General features: G+C 34.0%; 1 long non-coding RNA gene across 2 annotated transcripts in view; it reads left to right on the top strand.

The window, feature by feature from the left end:
* The first annotated feature begins 8,885 nt into the window (after nt 1–8,885).
* LOC122205353 overlaps nt 8,886–24,945 on the top strand; it is a 579,915-nt gene continuing 563,855 nt past the window's right edge. For both annotated transcript variants that reach the window (XR_006196015.1, XR_006196014.1), the window contains exon 1: nt 8,886–8,946. This is a non-coding gene — a long non-coding RNA (uncharacterized LOC122205353). The remainder of the gene's footprint in view (nt 8,947–24,945) is intronic.

Genomic DNA, 24,945 nt, shown 5'->3' with positions numbered 1-24,945 from the left:
TTTGGAAATAATTTTAAATAGAATTTTTATTATAATTATGATTGCTTTCTTAATGTTAAAAAAATATTTAGGTTTGATGTGTCAGATATCATTCAATTTGAATTTCCTAGGATGTCATAAATGATTTCTTTGCATTTAAGAGAACTCTTAAGAGAAATCTTAAGGCACAAAGGTAAAAGGGGAAAAAGTGGTCTGAACATTTCGTTTTCTCTCCAACATTGGATATTGTTACTACAGTAGCAGTTAGCCCGGATAATGTGAAGATGTCCAGCAGCTCCAGCCCAGCCTGTCAAAGCGAAAGTAGCCTGTTTGTGGTTACAGATATTCCACTGACATTGCCATGCATCTATGCCAACCCCCAGTACTCTATCCTGCTTAAACATTGGTTTTACTTGACATCTTATGTTAAAGAAATTCAAGACTTGTGGACTGCAGTTTAAATTATTGAAAACTGAGTTACTACTTTCTGTAATGTGAATCTTAACAAAAATTGAATAGCACAAACATTTAATCTCAAGATGCCATTCTGGACTTTGCAAAATAAATATTTTGCAGTATTAGTAACTTGAGAAGGGTTGGAAAACAGGTTCATTGTGTATGAAGTGCTAAAACCAAACATAATTTTCACACTTTTCATTTTTCTAAACTTCTTCTAACACCCTCTAAATAAGAACTTGAGAAAAACAATGACTTCATCTATTCTTGTTAAAGTTAGCTTAAGAATCTAAGAATCCTGTAATTTAAAATTTATATATAATGTTTTGCACTTATGAGAACACAGCAAGAATTTTTACATTTTGTGATATCTTATAAACTATATAAAGTTTTGTTGTGAGGTGTGTCTTTTTTGACGTGAGACACAAACTAAAAGAGTGACAATAGAGGTTATTCTTTGGACCTATCTGGCCTTGTGGATTCTTCAGTATTTAATGTCTGCTGGTATTTTGATTGCTATTTTTTCATGTTTTTTCAATTAAATAATTACTTTCCAGTTTTAATTGTAAAGTGAAATTGACCACACAAAATATTTTTAGGCGTGTCTTCAGTTGGAAAAATAAAATATCTTATCATTATGACTATGACTATAACAATGATTTTTTTTACCCATATATCATGAATGCTTCCATAAGGACTTTATAAGCAAAATAATATTAATTTAAAATGCAGGAGAACTTTGTTTTGAACATTCGCTATGTTCTAGGCACTGTGCTAAGACTTTCATATGGTTATTTAATTTATTTTTCACAACTACCAGATTGGAGAAAATAGGAAGCGGGTACAAAATCATATAAATACTGAAGTCTAAGTTAGATTACAAAACAAGCTAGTTCTAAAGTACAGCCAGCATTATTAACAATTAGACTATAGTGCTACACTATCCAGTGATGCTTTAAAATTTTGAAAATTCAAATATATAAAAAGACACAAAAAGAATGTGACTGACACTCGTATCCCCCATCCCCTCAAATTCAATAAGATGTTGCCATTTTGCAATTTTAGTCCAGATCTTTCTTTTGTTCCCTTCTCCTCCCATTTTGAAAACTAATAGCAAAGACTTACTTGGCTACAGTGGTTCTCATTTGGAAGCAATTTTGCCCCTGAAGAACTTTTGACAACTTTTGGAGACAGTTTTAATTGTCAGGACTGACAGGAGGGGTGCAACTCTCATCTAATGTGTAAAGCCAGGGATGCTGCTGAATATCCTGCAATGCACAGGGCAGCCTCCACAGCAAAGACCGTATGCTACTTCATTAATTTTCTCTTCTCTTTCTCCCCAGAAGGGACCACTATCAGGAAGATGATACACATCATCTTCTGGCAAATTTTCATACTGTCATTACTTTGTGTATTGAAACAATTTTATACATTTATATTTTACGCAAATTGTACATATTTTAAGAAAAGGAATGAGTTTAACTTGATATTGAAATCAATTTCCTATATAGTACTATGTAACGGATTTTGATAGCCCACAGGTGAGTTCTCCCTTTTGTATTTTTATATTACTACCTTGACGCTTTGCTGTTTCCTGAGCTTTAGTATAAGCTCAGTATAGTGTAAGTATAAAAAATAAAAATTTTTGTAAAAAATCCCATTGAGATTTCATTTGGAAGGGCACTGTACCCATAGTTTAATGCTTTGCCATCTTTAATGGTCTCCTTCCAAGAAAAATGATTTACTTTATTTATGCACATCATCTTTTGTCCTTATATCATGTTTTGCAAATTTCTTCAACTATTTTGTTAAATTTCTTACCCTGTACCTTATAGTTTTGTTCCTTTTGTGAATGCTACCTTTTGAAACATTTCCCAGTATTCTGTTGGTTGTGTGTAGGGAAGAAACTTGCTGAATATTCCTATTTGCTGAACATTCCTAATTGCTTCAGAATCATTTCCATTTTCTGTGTGGACAACCACATTATCTGTGGGTTGTTTCTTTCTTTTAATTGTTATGTCTGTTTTGCCTGCTTTGAAATTGAGGACATTGCTGGGTAAAAGCATGGATAGTGTACCTCCTTCTCATTTTTCTATTTTTAAAAGGAATTATTTTCAATCTTACCATTATTTTCCTATTACTATATGTTTTTAGTCATCTTTACTAGGTTAGGGGACTTCTTTTCTATATCCATTCCATAAAGAGATATTAACTTTTGTCAAATGAGTTTTATGTATTTACTAGTAACAGCATATGGTTTTTCTTCTTTAATCTACTATTTTGAGGAATTAAATGTATACAAAGGAAAATATTGAGCAATTTTTGTATTCCTAGAATAAACCATGTTTGGTTATGACACATCATTTATGTATGCATGTATACATACATATACTCACTTTGTTTTAACAAGCTTTTTCTCTCTGGTTAAGTTTTGATATCTGCCTTTGGTATTTTGCATTTTCAACAGAAGGTGTCAGGGTGTAGTCCTTCCCACGGGGTTTACTCTGAATGCTTAATTTGAAAATTCATGTCTTTCGTCACCCCTGCAAATTCTTAGCCATTGTTTCTTTGAATAGTGCTTTTTCTTGTGTCTTCTAGTCTCTCTGATTGTAGCAAATATTAGATAAATCTTGGACTGTCTCTTCCTTGGTGACATTTAACCTTTCTACTTATATTTTACGTGATTTAGATATATCTGTCAATCCATGTAATCTCTCCTCAAATATAATGAATTTTATTTTAGTTATTGTATTTTTCCTAATGAAAATTTCTTATCATATGGTTTTATTTGTTGACTTTTGTTTTGTGGGCCTTTTTACATTACTGTATTATTATCTTAGGTTTGCACATTCTTTTTTTATTTTATTTGCTGATACTCATTTAAGACAGACTTTTATCTTATTTTAAATAAAACCTTATTTCTAAGAGGACTTGTTTTTGTTCCTATTTATAAATCTTAGGTGATCTTTTGTATAATAATCCCTCTGTGGTGGATGTGTGTTTGCTTCTACCAGATATCATAAGAGAATTTCTGGCTCAAGATTAAGCTTTATGTTAGGTCCTTAACATGTTGATTTCCATATCAGAAAAACATTGTTGAAAACAAGTAGTGACTAATTTCCATTCTGAGGCTTTCTTTTTTGTACCTTGAGGCCAGGTAGAAAAGTTTGTGTGTTTGCTCATGGTCTTACTGGCTCCTAGTTCACTTTAATCAGGGTACCTCTTAAGTAGGGAGATATTTCAACTTATAGATTATGTAGGCCTAATACATTTTCTCCTGTCCTATGGACGTACTATATCTCAAATTTGCAGTAGGTCACTGGTTCTATTCCCTCCTTTTCATCCACTCTATAGCATCAGCTTACTCATTAATTGTTCTTACTTTCAGTTCCTTTGTTTCTGGTACTTGGGATGTCTTTTATCTTTCATTTAGGTGTATATGTTTTAAAGTTGTTATTTATCTTTATCCAGTATTTCTGTGTGCTGTGCATTAGTTTTGTCTGTCAACTTATTGGAACAGAAACTCCATATAACAAACTAGAATTACTCTTTTGATCATATGTAATCAAAACTATGTCATAATCCATATTTTTTATAAAATATAGTTACTGAAAAGCAAATATAATAATATCAAACACTGTTGTATAAATTATGGCAGCCAAGAATCCATTAGCCTAACACAATTATAGGTTACTGTACAATATGTTTGGCCTACTTTCTTCCACACACACACCTTAATTATCAGAGCTACAGTTGTACTTCACCTGGCATTTTGTAGTGTGCTTTTTTTTAGCATCCAGTAAGTTTTTTTCTGTCCTCATAAGTATACTTTAAGTTCTGCATCAAAATTCAATTGCAAAGCAATTTACAGTAATTTATTATGCCATCATTCCCTAATGTTGAATTTTTAGCTTCCATCCAAATTTTGACATTAAGAAACTGCTGCAAAGAACATTTTCAAATATGTCATCTTTTCCTTAAATTGAAGTTTACTACCCTAAAATAAGGTCTTAAAATGAATTTTCTTTTGTCAAAGGACAAGGTCATTTTGTGGTTTTTCTTACATATTACCTATATTAAATGTCTTCTAAAGCATTGTGCAGATTATGTGTATATAGCATCCCTGAATAGCTAATTCAATTTTAATATCTTTTCAGCATGGCTTATTTTGTGTTGGTTTTTTTTTTTTTTTACTTTAATGATTGCCAAAAAAATTAGATTTTATTTTAACTTGCATTTCATTGCTCTGGAAGAACATTTCCTATATGATTTTCCTTCTATATTTCTTTTCTTGTCCCCTTTCTCCTTCTCCTCCTTTTCTTCTCTATTTGTTTTAGCAACTTTGTTTGATGTTTGCCTGTATGTAATATTATCCATTTTAGATCTTTGTCTTACATTCCTATATTGATATAATTGGTGATCATTTATAATCATAACTATCACTCTTTTACCTCTACACACATGTATAAACACATTGATATTTTTCCTATTTTTCTTTTTCTTTTCCGTATAGGGAATAAGTGTGTGTGCATTTTCCCATGTTTTAAATGAAATGGTTTGGATCTTATTAGAATCTGTATTCATTTGGAGTATTTGAAATATGGGGAGGATGCAGAGTATAGGTAGACTCTTGTGGAGAAAAGCAGTTTCCTAAGGGCAGGTAAAGGTGGCTCATGAAAGGAGACTGCCAGTGAGCGCTGCTCTTGGATGCTTCCCATAAGAAGACAGTGGGGGTGAGTATTTTAGGGCACAGAGTCACTGAAAGACAGGACACCCAAGAGTATTTCTGGGTAGGAATATTATTTGCTTACGCTGTAAAAGAAGGGGAAACAGGCTTAAGGTCCCTTGTCAGAGCTTGCCTCTCCCCATGTCTTGCTGGTCATCTCTTCTGTATGTTGACACTCTCTGGCAATATAACTAAAAATGCTTTCTTGATTTTTTTTGTGCTTTGTATCGAGTTTGTCCATCATCATATTAAAGATAAAATCATTAAAAAATAACTTATTTAATGCTGGTCCGGGAATAATGCAGGTGTTTTACAAGCAAATTATTTCTAATTCTTTAAATAACACAGTAAACTTGGCAATGTTATTGCCTTTTTGCAGATGCTGAGTCTAACATCCCACAACTACTGAGAGTAGAGCCAGGTTAGCCAGCTAACTCTGTGTTTTGAAGTTGTGTGCTCTTTTCCCCACCATACATCATTAGCATTAGCATTACACAATGGAACGGATCTATATTTGACCTGCCTCATGGTGTGAGGGCATGGCAGACATCAGAGCAATTGGCTGTGCATTCTGAGTGTGGACAGATGGGTAGTGTCTGGTCACTAGCTGAAGTGGATAGGTGGAAAGTGAACCTCCCCATGGTGAGGTACTTATTATATTCATTACTATATTTATATTATATATGGCTGGTGCCACAAACCATGGGGTCTCTGGGAACTGTAGTACTCTCTACATAGTACTTGTTATCATAGTTCCTAGAGTAAGTGCATCTGTAGGACACTCAACATCTACATTAGTCATACCCTGCTGAGTGATAATTTTTGATCTTTAATGTTGACAATTATTTTAAATCATTGAGTGAGTTGTGTCTCTCATTTCTCCCCTTCCATGAATTGCTATCAGGGTGCCACAAAACCATGAATAATTCTGCCTTTCTTTTGAAAACCTCACATTACCATTTTTAAATTTTTATGTGGTTTTCCAATGCCTGATCTGCATTCTGTTTTACGTATTTGATTTTGTGCTTTAGAGCCAGGGCCACATTTTCATAAATGTTGTTTACTTAAGGGATTTATTATTCATTTTCAAATAATTAAGCAGTAGCCATGATGTCTCCCTGCATACATTCAAATCTTGAGTCTATTATTTTCCGTCTATAATATCAGGAAACATATTAAGCTTCCCAACCATCAGTTTTCTCATATAATTAACAAAAAAAGGCTGTTGTAGTAATAGTACCTTCCTCATCAGATTTTTGGATTATTATGACAAAAACAGTAAGGAAAAGGTCCAACACTGAACAAATCATAGATAAGAGGCATCACAGTATTAGTAGTAGTAGCAGCAACAATAGCACAATAATTACTATTTCAAGTTTCACTCATTTATTTTTTCCAGTGTGTTTTTCAATCAGCAATCATAGTCCTAAAAACTATATTTTGATTGTATTTGGAATTCTTCTAAGCCTATGTACTTATTACATTCATAAAGTGTTTACTATTTGGAATTATATAGGAATTAATTTATAATATTTAGGCTCTCTATGGCTTGTAGTATTCGGAATTGTGTTCAGCTTATATATTTCCTATCTTTTTACACTATTAATTGAGAGATCCAGGTCCATCATATATATTTCCATTTATTTGCATCATTTTCTGCAACTCAATAAAGTTTTATCAACAGCTTTATCTATCTATCTATCTATCTATCTATTTATTTATTTATTTATTTTTATTCAGAAGAATGTTGTTGCTGCTAATGTGAGGAGTAGCTAAGATTTGCCATCATTTAAATTAATTTTTGTGATAGTGTCTGTTATCATTTGTGTTTTCCTAATGGTCTTTGCTGAAGTACGTAAGTGTTGGATTGTGTACCATTCATCAGAAATCATTATTGACTTCCTTTATTATTAGTAGTGAGAATTTAGCTGATCCTTCCAATACATGCATTGTTATATATAAATAATAATATTTATCTCTATACTTTTTTTAACCTTTATTCATTTTTGAGAGACAGAGAGAGACAGAATGTGAGCAGGGGAGGGGCAGAGAGAGACAGGGAGACACAGAATCTGAAGCAGGCTCCAGGCTCTGAGCTGTCAGCACAGAGCCTGACACAGAGCTTGATCCCACAAACTGTGAGATACTGACCACAGCCAAAGTCAGACGCTTAACCAGCTGAGCCACCCAGGTGCCCCAAGTATTTATCTTTATAACAAATATTCCTATTCATCCTTCCTCTTGAATTATCAGAAGCCTCTTTAATATTGAACAATATTGATAGCAGAAGATAATCTTCTTTGTTACTGAATTGAAAAGGGTTATCGCCATCATTTTGCCATTATTGTAATGTTGGTTTTGGGTTATGTGACTTTTTCTAAACGGAATTCTTATAGTCTTTGAAAGTATTTTATTGGGAGATATGTTAAATTTTTACTTTTGATTAAATTTTGAATGATTTTGTTAAATGTTTTAGCCTACTGATATACTAAGATTGTTACATTGAATTATCCTTTTAATTCTGGGTTAAATGGTACCATTAATTTATTGGTGTGTTTGTTACATTTTTAATATTTAGTCAACTAATAAGTTTAATCTTTGATTTTATTAAATATGGGTTGAGAATCATAACTAGCTCACAAGGAATATTATACATACCTATTATAATTTTTCTTTCCTTTCTTCACCTTTTGATGTAAGGGAGACACATCTTTATGCTTTTCTCTCCTCACAGCATGTTATAATAATCAGAATGTTTTTAATTTCTAATACCAAAATTTTAATACATTTATAGCTGCACATCTAATTCAGTTAATAAATGCGTACCTTTTTTTTTTTTTTAGTATATAGTTATTGACCAAGGTTTTATAGTAATCAACATCTGTGCTGAGAAGTGCTCTCATTTATTATGTTATTTTTCTCAGCTTCTGCAGAATAAAACTGTGGTAAATTTTATAAACGTTCACAAGTCTGAAACTGTCTCTCATCTTCACATATGAATGAAAACTTGCTTGGGTAAAGCAAAGTTCTTGAATAACACCTCTTTTTTTTGTAAGACTCTGAAGTTATCCCTCTATATTACCTTCTGATGTTGACTGTCACAGTAGAGAACCCTGAAACAATCATGCCTTGCCTTCTTTGAAAGATTTTTGCTTTTTTCTTTTAGAGACATAGAAAAAACTTCTCCTTTTCCTTGAAATTTAAGACTATTTCCTTGGTGATTTTATTGAGGTCATTGTGAATTCAATCTGAATGCTTTTGTGAAGTTCTGGAAAGTTTTCTTTAATTTTATATTTCTACCTTTTGTAAAGAGGTGTAAACAAGATGGGTTACAACAGGCAACTTACTCTTGGTTATTAATTCAATTCTTATGTGTTCTATGTTTTCAATATTTGTCATCTCTTCTTGTATTCTTCTTGTCTCTATTAAATTGGTTTTTATTTTATATGCATTTTCAGCTTACCTTCTGGCTTACTAATACACTTTTATCCAACATAAATTCTAATATATGCTTCTCTGAATGACTTTTCAAATAAATGTATTTTAAATTATAGCAACAAAAACCCATGAAACCAGCTCTCAAAAACTATTTTCATTTTCAAAAATATATAAACATGTAATCATGTCATGACATATACACATAATTGTATCTATTATAATGTCTTAGAGTTCTGTATCCATTTTTGACTCAGCATTATGTCACAGACATAATTTACGACATCATAAAGAATGTCAATATTGTAGAAAAGCAAGAAAAACATATCATGTGATGACAATATCCAAAGGTAATGGTTATTCAGTTGAAAGTTGCCATTGTCACCATTGTATATAATTGTATATACATACAATTTATGTAAAGTTCGTATATCTGGTTGATTTTATTGATCCGACATATGTTAATCATTTCTGTGGCCTTAAAAATTTTTGTATTCATCTGAATGGTTCTGTTAATATTAAGCCCTTTTATGTACTGTTGTCTGTATGCATTAATAAATGTGTGTGTGAGTGTGTAATGAATAATGCTACAAAGAACATTACTAAACAGAAATCCAAGCAAACCTTCTGTGCCTTCTTTTAGAAAAGATATTTAGAAATTGTAAAGTTCATATTGTCCTTGTGGCTTTTTTCATAGCTGAAATGTATTGTTTTATTAATAGGGAGTTGGTAATAGTTGTTTCTAATAAATTCCACTTTGTTTGATTACTGTAACAGAGTGAACTATCTGGGTTAAAAATGTGTGGTAATAGGTAAGGACCCAATCCAACTGTCTAGCATACTGACCCAGGTATGGGTGAGAACCCACCTCCCAATGTCTATGAAATTTCCAAACTTCTGTTGTTCAGAAATTTGGACATTGGCTGAATTAGTGACAGTATATTTTGCATTGAGGGAGCAGGGTGGGGTGGCACTTTTACCCTTTTGTTTCTAAGATCATAACATAGTTGGACATTCCAGTAACTATCTCCGTAGCATGAATTTTAAATGATTACCTTTTCTGAGCCAGTATCTGAGGTATGTATTGCTGTTACTATTAATTTCCCTTTTCCATTTAGATAGTATTTTGTGTCAGTGCTTACAAGAATCTGGATTTTTGTTTTAGTTTATTTCAATATATGCTGTGTGTTTCTCTGTGTATGCTAGTGTGTGTGAATTTATTTATATGCCATAGGTTTCCATTGTGCATCAGGAAAGAAAGATCAAAAGGAAAAAGGGAAGCTATTTCCATGGCAAGCTAATTTTCACAAACTCTTCATAGGTATTCCTTGGGAAAGTATTCTATTGCCAAATAATTTTAGACATGCTGGATTACACAAATCTAAGAGGAATCTATAGCGGCTTTAATAGGCTAAAGTCATTTTAATTTCATCCATTTTATAACGTTACACTACTTTACTGTACAAAGCAAAAAATATGTCTGTAACTAGTCTTCCTTGGGACACAGTTTTTAAAATGCATTACATTTTACTCATGCTAATTTTCTTTTTTCCCAGATACCTTGCCCCTGCCTCACTGAGCTACTAATGATATCTTACTTCCACTGTTGAGGAAGGGAGACTGGTAGAAATAAGGATATCTCATCCTATTATCCTAGAGAGAAATGTTCCTGTGATCCGGTTTCCCTGGGCCGTTTGCCATGTATCCTGGTTATATCTTATAATCTGTGCTGCATAGTGTAGGATGCTCTGAAGAACACAGGGTATTGAGTGAGGCAGAAAGACCCTCATGCCTCCTCTACCCTTATTACATGTATGATGTTAGTGAATTGTTTTACCTCTCAGGACTTCATTTTCACCATTATTAAAGTGGAGTTTAATATTTTCTTTCTCAAAAGTCATTAGGATAGATAAGACTCATTTGCATGTTACATAAAGTACTCCTACAAATATATTTAAGAGAAGATCTACTCAAGTGGCCACTATTCAAATAAACCATTTTTAGCATCAGTTCTTCAACAGAGAAATGCAAATTTAAACTACAAAGAGATATCACAGTAACATACCCAATTACATGGCTATTTACTGACCATATGAAGTTTTTTGCAAGAATATAGAGAAATTGAACACTCATATTTTTCCAGTGTAAATGAAAATTGCCACAACCATTTTGGAAAGCTTTTTGGCAGTTTCTAAAAATTAAATGTAGGCCAACAATATGATTCTACAATTGTACTCATAGAGCATTAAGTGTTCATTGCAGATTTAGCTATAGATAAAACCAATAAGAAAATCTATAAAGTGTGGCATATTCTTAAATTGGAATGCTACTCTACTCATAGCATGTGGGGACATTGAAGGATCTTTTAGAAAGAATCTAGACTTGGTAGACTATAGATTATATGATGTATAATCTCATTGATGTGACATTCATGAGCAAGCATAGCTAATATATGGTAATAAAAGTCCAAATAATGGTTACCTCAATGGAATGGAATGGGTGTGGACTGAAAGGAGGCAAAAGGGAACTTTCTGAAGTGATGGAAATGTTCAATGTCTTGATCCAGGTGGCCATTCTATGACTGTATACACATATATAAGTGTATCCAACTATGAATTTAAGATGTTTACATTTTATGTACTTAATGTAAGTATGCATTAGCTCAATTAAGAACAACAAATGATTAGGATAGCATTGAGTTATGATATATATATTATATATATATATATATATATATATATATATATATATATATATATAATATATACTCATAGCATGTGGGGACATATATATTATATATATAATATATATATTATATATATAGTATAGAATATTGACATTTAGTAGATCCTCAATAAATTGAAGCTTCTTTGGCTTTTATAAGTTGGTCTGAGACTGATATACTGCATATAGAGGCATTCTGAAGAGAAAATGTGTTTCGTATTCCTAGCTACTGATTTAAAAAAATGAGTTTTTGGACTACTACCAGTTCATACGTTTGGATCAGCCTATATATATGCAATGTACTTCCTAACAAGGAGAGTTCTAGAGACAGAAATAAGTTACAATCTGTATCATCTGCAGGCTGTTTGAAGAAAATTACGGAAGGATAAAATTGAAAGACCATAAATTTGTTTTCATTGCATTACTTGCAAGAGAAGAGTAGTAAGAAAAGATGGCAAACTGAAAGAGATGCTTCTCTAAATCTGGGACAAATCTGGTGTGGCTGAGCTCATCCTACTGTTCTGCCTGAATTTATGTCCTTTTTCTAGAGAAAAGTGCTGTCTATTTGATAACTGCACCATAATACCCAGTTGTTAATAAAAACAAGAAAACAAACGAGAGAAAACTGATAGTTTTTTAAGATAAGGTCTGAATATTTGAATTTAATGTGTCCCTGGAATTAGATTTCTCCCCTTGATCTTTAAAAAATACAAATGAATTGAGATGCTTCTACATCTAATAGTGCTAACCAAAGCTATCATGCTCAGTGATTGGATGGTGGGTACAGCACTTACGCAGAGAGTTTGATTCACTTGGTAAATGAAGCTTTAAAAATGATTATCAAGTTTTTAAACAATGGTAGCTATGAAGTGGTGTTTCAAAACAGCTCTTTAAAACTACACCCATTTAATTTGTTCTATTTTTCTGTTATATTTTTATAGGTTCCCATTTCTCCTGCTGCTGAAATTGCTTAGCCTTATCAAGTTTTATGAATGGAGACACAGTCTCAAGTAGTTTATTTAATGAATCCAATCTATCTGTGCATTTCATCTTTATGTAATAGACAAAGACCACAAGATTTCCTTCCACAAGGTTCTAGTGAGCCTGAGGCACAAACATTTTTTAGTTGGCTTGTAATAAACAAAGCTGCATAATAAGAGTACTCAAAACAGAGGATCAGAAAATTAGAAACAAAATTCTAATATGTTTTTTTATAACTCTGCATTAAATCTTGATCTGTGATTTCTTAGCAGTCCAAATATAAGAGGAAACACAATTGGTCATATATTCCTTATAATCTACTTCAAGTAATCATATTCGTTGAGAGTAGTAGGTTTTTTCTTATAAATGAGTGCTGAAGAGGAATTTGCACCATATCAAAGTTGAGCAAATTAGTGAACAAAGCTTTTTGGTCCTCAACAAAAGATGAATGCTCTCCATGAAATATCTATTCAACTTGTGTGCTAAATAGTAGTGGAGAGAAAAGAAGGGAGAGAAAGGGTGGTGGTGGGGGGTGGTGGAGAGTGTGCACTAGCCTAGTACAGGAGGAATGAAGAACTACAGTGAGGTCAAAGACTAAATAATTGCAGGGTTAAATTGTTGAATATAAAGCATGGCTGGGGCATCTGTGTGAAATGTCCAAAAGAACTTTTGACATGCAAGTATCAATTTTTGAAGAAGAGATCAAGAAAAGAAATGCAGAGATAGATGTTTTTGCATTAGGTGAAAATTGAGTGCATAAGATTTCCAAAGGGGGGCATCTGGGTGGGTCAGTTAGTTAAGCATCTGACTTTGGCTCAGGTCATGATCTCGCAGTTCCGGAGTTCGAGCCCCGTGTCAGGCTCTGTGCTGACAGCTCAGAGCCTGGAACCTGTTTCAGATTCCATGTCTCCGTCTCTCTCTCTCTCTCTCTCTTTCTCTCTCTCTGCTCCTCCCCTGCTTGCTCTCTCTCTTTCTGTCTCTCTCAAAAAATAAACATTAAAAAAAATTTAAAAAGTTTCCAATGGGAGGACATTAAATAAATAGAATTAAGAGTCAAAAGAAGGAGAAAGACTTAGTATAAGTGAAGTAGAGGATAGAGGAGAACCACAAGATTTACTTTACCCAAACTAAAAAAGGATTGTTAAAATTATTATTTGAGTATAGTTGACACACGATGTTACATTAGTTTCAGGTGTACAACTTGGTGATTTGACAAGTTTATAGATTATGCTATTTTCATCACAAGCACTGCTACTATTGCTAATTACAATATCACTGACTATATTCCTTATGTTGTGCTTTTTATACTTGTGACTTATTCACCCCATAACAGGTATCTGCTTCTCTTCTTCACCCATTTTGCCCAAGCCCCCACCCGCCCTCCTTTCTGGCAAACATGAGTTTGTTCTCTATATTTATAGTTCTGATTCTGCTGTTTTTGTTTATTCATATTTTTATTGCATTTATGAGTGGAATGGTATTTGTCTTTCTCAGTCTGACTTATTTTACTTAGCATAATTCCTTCCATGTTGTCTCAACACATTCCATCCATGTTGTCTCAAATGGCACAATCTCATCCCTTGTTTTGGCTATGTAATATTCCAATGTGTGTGTATCACATTTTCCTTATCCATTCGTCTGTTGATGGATTGGTCAAAAAGCTATGGTCAGAAATGCTATAGAAGTTCTATAAACCTTCTCTGAAAAAAGCTTACCTCATGGGATTGGTTTAAATAACTTCCATGTCTAGATTGCTTCCATGTCTCACTGTAATAAACATAGTGGGGATGCATACAATTTTTTGAGGGATTCACAAATGAGTTCTGCCACACATTTAAAGAAGAGTTAATACCTTTTCTCCTAAAAGTGTTCCAAAACATAGAAGAGGAAGGAAAGCTTCCCAATACATTCTAGGAGATCGCATTACCCCAATACCAAAATCAGAGAAAGAGACTATAAAAAAAGAAAACTACAGGTCAATATCCCTGATATTGCATCCCAGATGCAAAAATCCACAAATTATTAGAAAACTGAATACAACAATACATTAAAAAGATCATTCACCACGATCACGTGGGATTTCTTCCTGGGATTCAAAGACAGTTTGCATTGTTGATTTGTAAATCGTCAATGTCATATACCACATCAACAAAACAAAGGATAGACGTGGATGGAACTGGAGGGTATTATGCTAAGTGAAATTAGTCGGTCAGAGAAAGACAAAAATCATATGACTTCACTCATATGAGGATTTTAAGAGACAAAACAGATAAACATAAGGAAGGGAAACAAAAATAATATGAAAACAGGAAGGGGGACAAAACAGAAGAGACTTGTAATTATGGAGAACAAACTGAGGGTTACTGGAGGGGTTGTGGGAGGGGGGATGGGCTAAATGGGTAAGGGGCATTAAGGAATCTACTACTGAAATCATTGCTGCACTATTGCTAACTAATTTGGATGTAAATTTAAAACAACCAAACAAAAATAAAAACAAAACACAAAGGATAGAAATCATATGACCAACTCAATAGATGCAGAAAAAAGTATTTGGCAAGATTCAACATCCATTCACGATAAAAACTCTGGAAAAGTGAGGTTAGAGGGAGCTTACCTCAACATAATTAAAACCATATGTGAAAAACCCACAGTTAGCAACATCTTTAAGCGTGAAAAATTGAGAACTTTCTCTCTAAGGTCAGGAACAAGGCAAGGATGTCCACTCTTGTCACTTTTATTCAACATAGTACTGGAAGTCCTAGCCACAGCTGTCAGAGAAGAAAAAGAAATAAAAGGCATCCATATAGGTAAAATAAGTTAACCTGTCACTATTTGCAGACAATGAGAAGGAGATATTTTTAAGAAAGCTTTGGTCAGAAATACAGAGGTTATATAAGACTTCTCAGGAAAACCTTACGTCATGGATTTGGTTTAAATAACTATGTACACATGTCTATTGAAATTTCTTGAATCACTTTGACTTTGGCTTCCAGAAGACTTATTTCCTTGGGAATCTGAGGCAAACCAGTAGAAACAATGCAAGTTGGGTCAGGAAAGGTGTGAACCACAAGGGAAAGAGTAGCATTTGAAAATTTGGAAATTTCAAAGATAGACTTCATTGGGAAATTCCTGCTAAATTAGGTTATTTTTACTTTATTTCTTCACCTCCAACTTGTACTTCTTTTCCCCCCTTTGGATTTTCCCTGGTATACTAAGACAACTGCTCTTTTTAAGTTTACTGATGACCTTTTTGTTTTTCGATTGGTTAATTGAAATTTTAATATTCTTCTCTAGTTTCTGTTTTGCTTTCCCTTTTTGAAACACTACCCCTTTACTGCTGTGAAAAAGTTATATGCTAGAAGCCATCCTATGTCTTTGAATATATCTGCTCTTACTTCTCTGGGGACCTATTCTTTTCCTGCTTTGTAAGTATAGTCACTGCACAGAGCTTTTTTACTAAACCTATAAAATTTTATGATCTTTTAGTGTTTAAATATCTCTTGGTTGTGGTAAATATTTTTGCAAGTAAAAAATGAAATTCACATGGTAATTTTTTTGCAATAGGCATTGCCCCTTATCTAATTCTAATGTATGAAAAGGTCAAGTAATTAGTAATTGATAGCATAGAATTTTATAAGCATAATACTTGAAGTGTTAAATATAAAGAAACTCAAGTATTATAAGGTTTAAAGATGAATAGTTGTTGATTAGTGAAGAATTCACATGTAAATCTACTTGCTGTATGGACTACAGAGCTTTTTATATGTATTATCCTATTTGAATATAATAGTCTATTAAGGGCTCTTCAAAAGACTTTGAAAATGCTCTTGAACTGTAACTTCGTACACGAATCTTATTGATGAAATAGAAATTGTAAATGAGAAAGGACATAAAGGAGATATAAGAGATTTTTGAATTCAGAAGTTTATGGGCAAAGGCCTATTTTGCTACTGGGCATGCTTTTATTTTTTGTTTTTCTTTTTTTCTCAGAGTGGAAATAATTAAGCATTAGCTGTGAAACAATACCTTGAACTGATACTGTGAAATTCCTGTGGTATGCAACACATAACTAGGGTCAAGTTTAGTTTTGTGTAATTTTGATCAGATGAAAGTTCTAGTTGGCATACAAGAACATTCTAGAAAGACAATTCTTAAACCTTAAAATAAGAACTAAGAAAGCATTGATACTAAGAATAAGTAATCAAAGTGGGAATACTTTCAAATTGTAAAACACATAGAAATCCTTTAGAAATCACTATATTAGTGAAAACCTTCTGCATACTTTAACATAACAAGTATAGGAACACTTTAACGGCACCTGTTATGTGCCACACAATGATCTAGGTGCTGAATGTGTCAGATTCACTTAATCCTTTAAACAATGCTATATAGTTAGATACTATTTTAATCACCAGTTTAGACATATTGAACTGTGGTGGAGACATGCTTGAGGTCTTGCAGTAAGAAGTAGAGGAACCCAAATTCAAGCCCAGGAGGTCTGGTTAAAGCTTTCATCCATACTGCTAAACTCCATTTCACCATTAAAAAAACAAACAAACAAACAAACAAACAAACAAAAAACAAAAAACATAAGTGCCATGGAATGACTTTATCATGTAAAATAGAATGGTGGCATATGTTAATCACAGACCACAGCCCTTCCATAAACTAATTCTCCAGTGAACTGAGGGATTAATCAAGCATAACTAGGATTTATTTTTTTCCTTAGCCCCAGAGCACCTTAAAACAGTGTTTTGTTTGTAAGAGTCTCAACTTGATTTTTACTGAATTAATACACATTTTGCTGCTTGAGGTATTTTAGTGAGTCAAATTGATCACAAATAGCAAAACAAGTATACTTAAATACTTATAAAACATTTTAAATGTGGTAGATTAAAAATATGAAAAGCACTGACTTCTTGAATAAAATATTAAAACACTTTATGAATTAAATGTATCAAGAATACAGGTTTTGACCTCTCAGAGTATTCAAAATTTTTTTGTAAATTAAATGTATTAAGAGTAATTAAAAATTTTGGAGATCTAAATAAATAACCATTATTATCTTATCAAAGACTGTTAAGTGCTCCAAAAAACAATAACAGCTAAAAATTGAATAAGACTTAGTGGTAAGGCAGCTGTCACATTTACTGAAATCATTTTAAATGTTTGAATCAAACATTTGCATGTCAACAAAGCTAATCGAATGATTTTAAGTAATGATTACAAACTGATCAGTACATGGACTGAAGAGAATACATTAGCCAAAAAAGTGACAGTAAAATTTGTGATGAAACTTTAATAATATAGTTCTTTCCAAGGGCAATAGCTTAATTTGAACTGGAATTGAGCTTCTCTCTTACTTTTTGCATGCTTAAGGATTTATAAAATATACACTACAGATTAGGGACTATAAATTTTGGAATGCTTTGAATAAATCTATAAATAATTGTGGTGCACATTCTCAAAGTTTCTCTGAATTATTGACAAATAGCATGACTTCATGAATACTGATTGCTCATAGTTCCTAGCAGCAAGCTAATATGACAATTAGATAAGTAAGGTAAGCATATTTTTTTATCCTGTGACATATATATGAGACATTTAAAAAAAATAATGTTTATTTATTTTTGAGAGAGAGAGAGAGACAGAGAGACAGAGAGACAGAGCACGAGCAGGGTAGGGGCAGGAAGAGAGGGAGACACAGAATCTGAAGCAGACTCCAGACTCTGAGCTTTCAGCACAGAGCCCGAAGTGGGGTTCAAACCGATGAACTATGAGATCATGACCTGAGCAGAAGTAGGACGCTTAACCGACTGAACCAGCCACCCAAGCGCCCCATATATGAGTCATTTTAAATCATGTTGATTTTTTTAAACTTAATAAAATGAGTAGTATTTTCATTAAGTAAAAAGATTACTAAGTTAATGAAACATTTAGCAAAGATTCCAAATTTAGGAAAGCATAAAATATTTGTGAGAGACAATGGTACGGTTAAGGGATTGCCTTTCACTTTACTTGGAGAGAATGGGCTCTCCTGGGCATGCAAGATACTTGCATGTGATGTGATGCCTTGAACAGATCTTAGGATTGGGAGAGGGGCAGATGTAGACTCTTGCTCGCTTTGCCAGTTATCAGTCTGGCTTTTTGGCAAAGTTAATTAAACTCTCTTAATTCTAATATCCTCATATGTGAAAAGGAATGAAAGCAGTTTTAATTTTTTTACATAGTTGTATCTCTCTCAAAAATAAATAAACATTAAAAAGATAATAAAATGAGTAGATAGTTGTGAAGAGGAAATCAATCCGTACATGTAAAGTTTGTACACAATGTGAGGTAGGTTCAAGGTGTCCATTAATACTTGCCATCCTACCCTTCCTATCATTGGTCTTCTCTATGTTTCAGATAAACCACCCTTTAGAAAATATTATATTTAGTGCTAATCTGATTTATATAATCTCAAGAGCGAACAGGGCAAGAATACTTAAAACCATTGCAGTGTTCCCTATAAGTTTTGCCTGTGCAGGGGAAAATGAAAGGTGTAGCTGTCTCCATACACAGAAACATGCCTCTGTGTTGTCCACTGTCTGGTCAGTATCCCGGAATCCAGGCTATCTCTAACTCTTTAATTATAGATTGTCATACAAGGCCCAACAGTTTGCAGGACTCTAAGTCAGGAATTTTTCCGTAGCATTTTGTTAAAGTTAGAATGATGTAGAATTAATGCTGTCATAGGAGTCAAAAAGACTTGAATTTGTAGCCCCAGCTCTGATCTCTGATACTATGTATAATCCCTAATTGAATTAAAATATTTGGGTCTCTGTTTCCTCATCTGTGCGAAAAAAATTAAGAAGTAGATATAGATAGATATACAACAATATAGACATTAAATATATATGATCCAGGCGTACATGAAACACACATGCACACACATACACACACACACACACACACACACACACAAATCTATAAAATGTTCTTGTTTTCTCATAAGCTATCATGAGGACTGTGTGTGCCAGTCTTTGAAAATGTTATACAATGTGAGTGTTCTCACCATTCTAACACAACTTGTGCTTGACCTTAAGTTTCTGTTATTATAAAGAGCCCGACTAGCCTTTCCATCTTTTTTTTTAATATTTAAAAATATCTATCTATCTATCTATCTATCTATCTATCTATCTATCTATCTATTTATAGGAAAGGGCAGAGAGAGAGAATTCCAAGCAGACCCCGTGTTGTCAGCTCAGAGCCCAACACAGGGCTCGAAGTCCCGAATTGTGAGATCATGACTTGAGCCAAGATCAAGTGTTGGATGCTTAACTGACTAAGCCACCTAGGCTCTCCATTCATCATCTTATATATAACCCAGAATGTCATCTATACTATTTTACTTGAAGTAGTAGAACACAAAAGGATTATTCAGGAGCATCAACTTCAGACTTTTCCCATGAAGCAAATTCCAGAGTTTAGGCCAATAACTCTGGTCACATCTCACTTTAAGGAGCTCCTACTGATTCCTTGTCATGCAGTCCTGGCTTTACTTTTCTGTATTCCTTTTTGTCCTTGAGAGATATAAACAACTAAATATTTATTTATACGTAGTGTGATTCGGTCTACCGCTGCTTTTCAGTGCTCCAAAGTATAAAATGAGGAAGGCTGAAAAATGAGAGAAGGAATGGTGGAAGATAATTTGGCATAAAGAAGAATTAGATTTCAGAAAATACTGGCAAAATTTTACACGTTTCCCCCAACCCCTCAGTAGCCAGAATGATCAGAGAAAAGTTGAGGTATATGAAACACTGAGAGGATTAATAGTAGCATGTGAGTGCCTAAAGCTACCTTCAACTCAGGTTGATGGGAGCACAGATCTGACAGAGAATGTTGTTGGCCTTAGAGTTTACTCATTAATTTCATGGCAGTTATTTCTCTACATACCATGTGCTTATGCAAGAGACAGTTAAATCAGTTAACCTAGGCGCTAACTCAGGTGGACATTCTCTTTTTATCTGCTGGTCAAGATGCCCTTGTTAGGCATCAGGAAATCTGGAAATGGAACTCTTATTCCTACAAGCTGCTTTCACTACAGGAATTGCCCTTCCAGCATGCATGGAATAAAATTTGTTAAGAGTTTTATCTCTGAAACACTAATTCTCAACACCTTCTTAGGCAGATTATTATTATTTTTCTGAAGTGCTTAGATTTACAAGAGAACACTTGTACAAATCATCTTATTTAACATTCTTTGCCATTACATGAAGAGTTTTGTAAATATATATCTTTTTGTGCATTTATGGGTTTCTCCCCATATTCTATATAACTTGAAGTATATAATTGTGGCCAGTATCTTATGGCATAAACATTAGGCCCCATGGTTTTTTGCAGTTCTTTTCAGAGTAATCTCTCTCTTTATGGATTCACACTTTCCTTTTAAACACACATAATATTGAAACAACTTGTCTCCTTGATAAGCAAAAATCTCTTGAGGTTTAAGGGTGATTAGGGCAGTAGATTTGTTTGCAAGTAAATCAGACATCAAGTTCAGTGGCTTCCTGCCATGTACACAAAATTTCAACAACGTCACTTACACACTTAGGTCATATTTTATTTAATGATGTCTTGCTCTTCAGTTTGAAAAGAACACTTTTATGATTTTATTTTTTCTAATCTATAGTGTAGGATTTTTACTACTCTATTTGATTTTCTTGAAGTCTTTGGGAAGTATACCGAGTCCCACTAAAAGAAGACAATTTCAAAATATTTCATCTTTTAGGTCTGAAATGGTTGTCACAGCAAAGGAATTGTTTTAATATAAAGTTCAGCCAAACCAGCACTACTGCTCAATAGTTCTCACATTCTTCTCTTCCTGGCTCCCTTGAACATTACATAGAACAGTAATTCCAGACCCTTTTCACTTTCTTCAAACCTCCATCTCCTCCTGCAACTCTTACCCCTCAGGATATTAAAGATGATGTAGTTTATTCATTGCTTTGTATTTTATATTTAACATATAGGGGAAATTAATGATGTCTTTCTCTAAAGTATTTCACTCAGCATAATACGCTCTGGGTCCATCCATGTCATCACAGATGACAAGATCTCATCTTTTTTTATGGCCAGCTAGTATTCCATTGTGTGTGTGTGTGTGTGTGTGTGTGTGTGTGTGTGTGCGCGTGCACGCGCGCGCGCGTGTGTGTGGGCACGCACACACACACACACACATGTGTATAATATCTTCTTTATCCATTCATCTATTGGTGTACACATGGGCTGCTTCCATATCTTGGCTATTATAAATAATGCTGCAATATACATAGGGGTGCATATATCTTTTCAAATTAGTGTTTGTGTTTTCTTTGGGTAAATACCAGTAGAGGAGTTATTGAATCATATGGTATTTCTTTTCTTTCCAAGTATTTATTTATTTTTGAGACCGAGATAGAGCACAAGCAGGGGAGGGGTGAAAGAGAGGAGGACAGCAGAGGATCTGAAAAGGACTCCATGCTGACAACAGAGAGCCTGATGCAGGGCTTGAACTCATGAACTGCAAAAGGGTGACCTGAGACGAAGTTGGATGCTTAACCAACTGAGCCACCCAGGTGCCCCTGGTATTTTTATTTTTAATTTTTTGAGGATCCTTCATACTGTTTTCCAGGTATGTCTCCTAAGGCAAGGGAAACAAAAGCAAAAACAAACTATTGGTACTCTATCAAAATAAAAAGTTTTTGCACAGCAAAGGAAACCATCAACAAAATGAAAAGGCAACTCTATGAATTGTAAAATGTATTTACAAATGATATATCCAGTAAGGAGTTAATATCCAAAATGTATAAAAACTTCTACAACTCAACACCTGAAAAATAAATCTGATTTAAAAATGGGCGGAGGACCCAAGTAGACATATTTCCAAAGAACACACACATGAGGAACAGACATATGAAAAGATGGTTAACATCATTAATATTCAGAGGAGTGCAAATAAAAACCACAATGAGATATCACCTTATACCTGTCAGAATGGCTAGAATCAAGATAAGTAACACGTATTGGTGAAGTTGTGGAGAAAAGGGCTTTTCATTTTCTAAAAGCTTATCTTGTTGGCTTGAATTTAGATATCTCAATCTCTGGTTATTGTGTTGCTGATAATCTTTATTGAAACCTTGATATCACAATATCTATTTGGCTGTTTTCACTACTGAATAAACACGCTTTCACTTACCTGCTCCTAAATCAAAATAAGAAAGAAGTGCTGTTGCCTATTGAAAGTATATTCTCTTTGTTCTTGTATTCTTCAGCACTAAAATTCTAGAAAGTAGACCTCAGTTGTTCACTTCTTCACTTCTCATCTTGTCTTGACTTCATGCCTGTCCTTCTGGTACCTATACTCATCTTTAGGCATCATGTTTTCAGTGTTGTGTTAGTGCTTCCCAAATTGGGTTCCAGCCATTCAACCACTACTCTCAAGCCAGCCCTAGACCAGTATTATCTTAATGGTACAATTGTTTACTCAGTCACACAAATCAAATTCTAAATATACTTCAATCTGTGTCTCTTACTTCATTTCTAATTGGTTACTCAGTCCAGTATATATATAGATCTTCTTCATATTTTTCATACACTTTGCCCTCTTTCCATTTTTTTAAGTTTTATTTATTTATTTATTTTGAAGGAGAGAGTGAGTGGGGAGGGGCAGAGAGAGAGAGAGAGAAAGAGAGAGAGAGAGAGAGAGACTGAGAATCCCAAGCAGGCACCACAAACCAAACATGGAGCCTGATGCAATGGTCAAACTCACGAACCGCGAGATCATGATCTGAGCTGAAATTAAGAGTTGGACGCTTAACTGAACCACCCAGGCACACCTTCTTCTTTCCATTTCTATTGCCACAATGATAGTTTAGGCTTGCATTTACTTCATTGCTTCCACTGCAGACATCTCCCTAGCTTCCTTGTTTCTAGTTTCTCTCTGCACCTGCTTAAAAAAGTAACACTAGTAATGTTCCTCTTCTGCTCAAGTTCTTTAAAATAAATAATCACAACTCAGATTATCTAACTCCTCTCAATAAATGAGGCCTTCAGTTATTTGAATATAATTTATCTTTGTGGGCTTGGCTAATACTGCTTCTCCATAATTATTCTCTTATCCAACCATAACAATTTCTTGGTTTCTGTTTTTTTGTTTGTTTGTGTTTTGTTTTGTTTTGTTTTGCTCTCTTGCTTTTTTGCTCTCCATTTTGTTTGCTCTCCCTTTTGTTTCTTTTCTTCACAAGAAATACCTTCTTGGGGCACCTGGGTGGCTCAATCGGTTGAGCATCCCACTTGGCCCAGGTCATGGTCTCATGATTCTTGAGTTTAAGCCCCACATGATCCTCTGCCTCTCTTTTCTGCTCCTCCTCCATTTGTACACTCTCAAAAATTAAAAAAAGCGGGGCACCTGGGTGACTCAGTCAGTTAAGCGACTGACTTCGGCTCAGGTCATGATCTCCTAGTCCGTGAATTCGAGCCTCACATTGGGCTCTGTGCTGACAGCTTGGAGCCTGAAACCTGCTTTGTATTCTCTGTCTCCACTCTCTGTCCCACCTCCCCCTGAACCCCAATCGTGCTGTCTCTCTCTCTCAAAATAAATCAAAACAGTTAAGAACATTAAAAAAGAAAGAAAGAAAGAAAGAAAGAAAGAAAGAAAGAAAAGAAAAGAAAAGAAAAGAAAAGAAAAGAAAAGAAAAGAAAAAAGAAAAGAAAGAAAAAGAAAGATCTCACCACAGCATTTAACTTACTTATAATTTGGAAGTCCTGAATGTCTTTTCCATTTTACTGATCTTCTCTTTTTTTTTAAATTTTTTTTTTAAATGTTTTTATTTATTTTTGAGACAGAGAGAGGCAGAGCATGAGCAGGGGAGGGGCAGAGAGGGAGGGAGACACAGAATCCGAAGCAGGCTCCAGCCTCTGCGCTGTCAGCACAGAGCCTGACGCGGGGCTCGAACCCACGGACTGTGAGATCATGACCTGAGCCGAAGTCGGATGCCCAACTGACTGAGCCGCCCAGGCGCCCCACTCACTGATCTTCTTAATTGATCTCTATTTTCACTCCTTCAGACCAGTAGTAGCTGGTTTGCACTTTGCACTTCTCTTAAGAAACTTTGCATTTTCTGCCTTTTTAAAATATATATGTGCAATTTCTGTGAGAGAAGTGGCTTCCCCATAGTTGATGTCTACCATAAGGAAAATATATACATTGAAGGGAAAATCAGTTGATTTGAAACAAAAGTCTTTTACTTAGGAACACTGTCTAATCATAGTGCTTCCAAAACTACAAGATAATTTTATTTCACTTCACTGTATTGGAATTAGAAGTTTCACTTAATTCTTTCTTGTTTTGTCTCTGTTGTTGTCTTTTATGGAATTGTAGGGCACTTTATTAGCTTCTAAAATCAACTTTAGCATTAATCTTTCTTCTTATTTCATGTAATTGCCATAGTTGATATATATGTAGTCTCTAGTGAAGTATTCATTTTATAGATGTTACCATGTTTCCTTGATTGCTGGATTTAAAACAAAAATGTCATGTGTTCTATAATCTGAGTGTAAAGAAAGTTGATAAAAACCAATTACCTATTAATATGAATTTAGAAAACTTAAATGATTCTGACTAT

Source organism: Panthera leo, chromosome D4 (assembly GCF_018350215.1).
Source record: "Panthera leo isolate Ple1 chromosome D4, P.leo_Ple1_pat1.1, whole genome shotgun sequence".
Lineage (NCBI taxonomy): Eukaryota > Metazoa > Chordata > Mammalia > Carnivora > Felidae > Panthera > Panthera leo.
This window is presented reverse-complemented; position numbering and strand designations above follow the sequence as displayed.